This window comes from Olea europaea, unplaced genomic scaffold, assembly GCF_002742605.1.
Source record: "Olea europaea var. sylvestris unplaced genomic scaffold, O_europaea_v1 scaffold971, whole genome shotgun sequence".
Taxonomy (NCBI): Eukaryota; Viridiplantae; Streptophyta; class Magnoliopsida; order Lamiales; family Oleaceae; genus Olea; species Olea europaea.
This window is the reverse complement of record NW_019268212.1, coordinates 300,513-305,951: the sequence shown is the minus strand read 5'-3', so window position 1 is coordinate 305,951 and position 5,439 is coordinate 300,513. Positions and strand designations below refer to the sequence as shown.

Sequence of the window (5,439 nt, the reverse complement as noted above, 5' to 3'; positions counted from 1 at the left end):
TAGAGGTTGAATTCATTTTTTTGACACGTGCATAATTTCCATAAGTGCGCATGATGAAAGTTAAATATATAAGATTTGCTTGTTTCAATACCAGGTGATTCAATGAGAACTTGAACAAAAACTTGCCTGTAGGCTTTGATCCAGGAAGTCACAGTTCCTTATCATTTTCTTGTGATCCAGTGAGGTCAAACTGGATTTTTTCACCAACCAAGCTGTTGTATATGTTACAATCCAATTTTTATAGTCAAAAATTCAAATATTGACTAGTCAAGGTCAAAGTCAATCAAGGACTAAAATAAAATAAAATATTTTATTTGGGTTATTTTGCAATTGGCAAAATATAAGGGTTGAATTGAATATATTTAAAAGTTTGGAATTTATATATATACTATTGGAAGTTAAAGGATTAAATGTTACTAAAAAGTGAAGCTAAGGGATTTATTGTGCAATTATGGGTTAGTGGACCAATTAATTCAAACCTTTGACCCATTTTCTCTCATTTCGCCCTATTTCACACACACACACACACACACACACACAGAGTAACTTACGGGAAGCAGAGACCGAGAAAGAAGAGAAAAAGAGGAAAAGAAGAAGGGAAAAGGGAAAAGAAAAAGGAAAAGAAGAAGGGAAAAAGAAGAGGAAAGGAGGTAAGGTTGATATCTTCAAGTTGGGTTGAAATTTTCTTTTTGTTTTAGGTGATAAAGTATGAATTATGTTAAAATTTTTAGGGTTTTAACTTGTTGAATAATATGTCGAATTTTAGGGATATTGCACGAATTGGAGCTCAAGTGTGGGGATTATTCATTTCAAATTTTCAGCAAGGTATGAAGATGTGAAATTTTTGGGAAAACCCTAGAATCCGATTTTGGGGATTTTAATTAATTAATTATGAAGTGATTATATAAATGAAATATTTCACTTGGGAATTGATTTTATGGAACAAATGTATATTATGTGGGTGGAATTGTGGTTACTAGTTTCATTAGATTGGAGAGTAAAATTAGTTTTAAATTTGAAATGATGGTTATGTTGATAAATTAGTGATTAACCAAGGGATTATAAGGTGTGATTAGCTTCAATTAATAAAGGAAAATTTGAGAATTTATTTAAGTACCATGAGCATTTAAATTATTTTCTATTATTAGATATTAAGGTTTCTCGATTTGATAGTGGATAAATTGGTTATCATTATCGTATTTCAGGAGGTAACGAGGCGATTGGAAACGTCTATCAGTCTATCTAACTTGTAGCTCATACCTTGTGAGTGGATAAAACTTATTTTTCAGAAATAAGTCTTCATTAAATTTTAAAGTTATTTATTGTATAAAGTTGACTTCATAGCATGATTTTTAGAATAAATTGGATTTTATTAACAATTGCTTTTAAAGTTAAATTCAGTTCAATTAAATTATTTGACTAGCATGTTATATGAATATAAATATTTCATTATAGTTAAAGTTATTTTAAAACCATCAGAAAGTACCCAGTGATTTTATCTCAGTCTGCACTGATGTGAATGTGTTTCCACAGTGTATGACTAGTTACAGTGATTTTACCCGCTCTGCACTATTGTGAATGTGTTTTCATAGTGTATGACCAGATTATCAGAGGTTTTTGGGGCCCACTCTCGTACACACATAGGCTTTGGGCCGTGTACTAGGGTGATTAGCCTTTGGGGCAGCTCTGCGTACGTATGACCAGGATATCAGATTATCAGATTTGAATAACTTTGCCTTGTACATCGAGATTACTCTGTACATGAGTAAGGCTATTCATTGGGTACTCTTTTTGGTCTGATTTTTCAGTATTTATTCTATTATCAGATTTCAGATTATGGAATTCAGTTAATTCAGTTTTCAGAATAAAACTTTCAGCTTATAATATTAAGGCAGTAATATTTCATAATTTTTCATGGATATCAGAGTATTTATAGTCATTATGTTATACAGTTGCCTTTCTAGAATTATGTCCAAGAAATTATGATATGATTATGTTTGGTTTTTTTTTTTAAAAGTGTTACTATTTTTCAGAAGTTCTTAACGTTAAATAGTGCAAGAATTTTCAGAAAATAGCATAAATGGAAAAGTTTATTTATTTTCAATTATCCACTCACTGAGTTGTAAACTCATATCTTTTTAACATATTTTCCTATCAGGAGAAGGTTGATTTTGAGATATTTGGAAAAGCCTGCTGAAGCAAAAGAGACCGTTTCCTAAGTATGTAATGAATAGTTGGGAGACTTATGTTTATTAAGTAATTGTCTAATTTTGGGTGACAAGCATATTCGTAGAAGGGTTTGTAAGTGATGTAATACTTGCATGTTGACATGATAATGTTGTAGAAATATTCAGTCGAATTTTGTTATATTCTGTAGTAGTTGTGGTGGTATTAGAGGAAGTGGTGGTTTTCAAAACTTTTGGTTTAAATGTCTATTTGAGATTTTGATAATTTTTCAGGTTGGTTTTGTCTATGTTACAAGGGAAATTTTATCAAAATTTTCATAGAAATTAGCACAGTCAAAATAGGTCAAGTTTGCCTTGGTGGTAGGTCCGGCATTTAGCTGGCATCTACTACTGGCGTACAACACGTGTCGAGTCAATTAGGTTGAGTCGGGACGGGTCGTGTCAGTAAATGACTCCCCTGTCCAAGAAAAAGTTCCGCCCAAATTTGATGGGATGAATGCCGACAATGACTGTGTGACAGTGTTCTCTTCACATGTCAGTGGCTCAAGAAGCGCGTCCACAGCCTGTTCCCTATGTATGCATTTTGCTCATGCATCTTCCTGGAAAAAAAAATTGTTCATCTAGCCAATTAAGTAACAATTCAACCTAATATAGGACTAAAAGAAAATTGCACTATCAGATTCTTAATTAAGTGTATAAATTCTATGAGTTCAGTTATGAAAAGTGAAGAAGATGCTGTACTATGTGGACTAAACTGTCACTCGTTCATGTTTTGCATATTAAGTATCTTTTAAAATAACAGTCTGAGCATTTCCAAGAATATATGGTGGTAGTCTTATGCCAGTGCATCTAATTTTATTGTAAAAATATGGTGAGCACGTGAACTAAATTCAGCTGATTCACTGGATGCCTTCACTCCCATGTTTCCACACGGGTGACATAGGGACGTAAAAAAGGGGTTTATCTGATTAGATGCTGCTACTTGTATCTATTTCCAACCCTTTTGACCATTTTATCCATAGGAACATATTCTGAAAAATCATGTGTAAACAAACTATGAGATATTGTGTGAAACAGGTGAAATCTTACTTGTTGTTCATCAAAGTTGTAGGGCTCAGATCCTCATTTTTATTTACTACAGAAAATGTCATAAGATAGGTAATTGATGGAAAGGAAATAAAATCTCTAGAAGTCGCTGATAGCATGTGAGATTATGCACGTTTTAGTAATAAATAAACTTACCAGCATTTCCAACTGCAATAACAAATTTGCCCCTAGAAGCATGTAGTCAGGATCGGAATTCTGGATGAGTAGCAATAGAGCACACATACTGTCGATGCTTCCTTCATTTTGTATTTGCTTCAGTAAATTTATGGCTGACGAGCTGATGCAAGAAGATATCTCATTAGCCCACCGAGTAACTGGAATCATTCATTCGGTGACTCTGCAGCTCAGACTCTGTGTTTAGCTTACTAGCAAAAACTTAAAAATAAACATATATCATGTCGTAATTAAGATTATATAAAGCTACAAGGGATTTCCTTGGCAGTGCATGTAGTTCGACATAATGACTAGTTAAGAGTGCCTTATTCTTTATGAAGCTGAAACTAAGAGGGCTTCAAGCATTATGGCATACCTTGGCATTCGAAGCAATTCAAGGAAAAATTCTAGTGCTATATTTGTTGCACGCTTTTGGTTGCTCCATAGGAGAGATACAAAAGTAGCCACCGGAGAAGATTCTAATATGTATTTTCTGCATTGTCCATCAAACCGCATACACTTGACAAGAATAGAAGCCAAAGAAACGAATTCTTCGAGGTTATTTTGTCTTGGAACATGAAGGAGCCCGGAAAGTACTCTGGGCGAGCTGATTGCTGCTACATGCACATTACTTGTTTCATAGTCAAATTCAGTTACTAGTACCTTGATGAGCATCAATGACGCTGCTGGAGATGTAAGCAGAAGCGATCTTACACCGACCTTGTAACTTTGTGAGGTGCAGACAACCTCGACCAAACAAGGTAAAAGTTCTAATGTCTTGATGTCGGCTGGAGATGGATTTATTAAATATATAAGAATAACAGCCTCATGCACATTTCTCTTAAGGGCAGTAGCCAAATCAGACAACTGTAATCCCTTTCTCTTGACGTCCTCTACAACGGATTTATTTTCTGTAACAATAGTTGAGAGTATTGACACTGATGTTCTAACTACCTGCTCCTCTTTGGAAGTCCAAATATCCATGAGTAGCTGATCCATGGTGGGAAGGATTAAAGAACCCTGGCCACAGTTTCGTGTGAGGGTTTAGATTCTGGGATGGGGGGAATCAACTTCTTTCGGAGGTTTATTCTCTATGCCATCAATGTAGTCAAAAATGGTCTGAGCATGGGGTAGATTGTGTGATTAAGATTGGTATTGATAGTAAACATAAGTTTGGATAAGGAAGTATAAGAGAATGAGTAGGCCATTTTGGAGAAATCGAGTGATTCTGCCCAGGGGGAATTCGACACTAACCTTACTGGATTGGCATAGGATTTCAATGCATTTGGCCTCCCTCTACCTCCCTTAGTGGAGGCTTTGCCCGTTGAATTTTACTATAAACCAAAGAAATGAATTCATATTGAAAACTGGAATTTGTGAAAAAATACCAAGCTTTTATGGAGATGAAGTGGTTAGCAGATGGTTTATATAGGAATTTAGTGAATTGGTGTTAAAATTTGATTGGCGGATAGAGGTTATTGCGGATCAATGATGTAGCATGAAATCTGAAAATGAGGATTTTAATTTATGTTTTACTGTTAAAGTAGAATTCACAACCGAAATGCCTCATTAAAAACTTTCAGTCAGTATACTGTTTTCATATATCTAGCAATAGAGACATGATTATTTGTCTTTCTATTTGCAGAAGCAACTCTTTCACAACCTTGAGTGCAATTAATTGTGTCCAAGAAAAGCCCCCTAGGGCACATCCAAGTTAGCGGAACAATCACATTGTGGGACTCTGAAACCAAGCGTGGAGAGTTCGATTCCTGGTGGGAACCTTTGATCCAATAAAGGAGGAATTATTGGTGGATTAATCACCATGGAGGAGGCTTCCTTTGGGGAAGGAGTAAAAGTCATGTGGGAACCTGGGAACCAACAAGGACACATCCTGATTTACCTCCCTGAGCAGCTGAGGGGCCGGAGGTTCAAGGACGAGGATATAGTCTGGCGCAAGCTGTGACACCTCGTTAAAAAAAAAAAAAAAAAAATT

General features: G+C 35.2%; 1 long non-coding RNA gene and 1 pseudogene across 1 annotated transcript; one reads left to right on the top strand and one right to left on the bottom strand.

The window, feature by feature from the left end:
- The window catches only part of LOC111392736, a 6,949-nt pseudogene extending 2,504 nt beyond the window's left edge, over positions 1-4,445 (bottom strand).
- On the top strand, positions 609-2,631 carry LOC111392739. Its single transcript, XR_002702314.1, has 4 exons — positions 609-650; positions 767-825; positions 1,206-1,263; positions 2,159-2,631. It is a non-coding gene; the product is annotated as an uncharacterized LOC111392739 (long non-coding RNA).
- Positions 4,446-5,439: the final 994 nt, after the last annotated feature.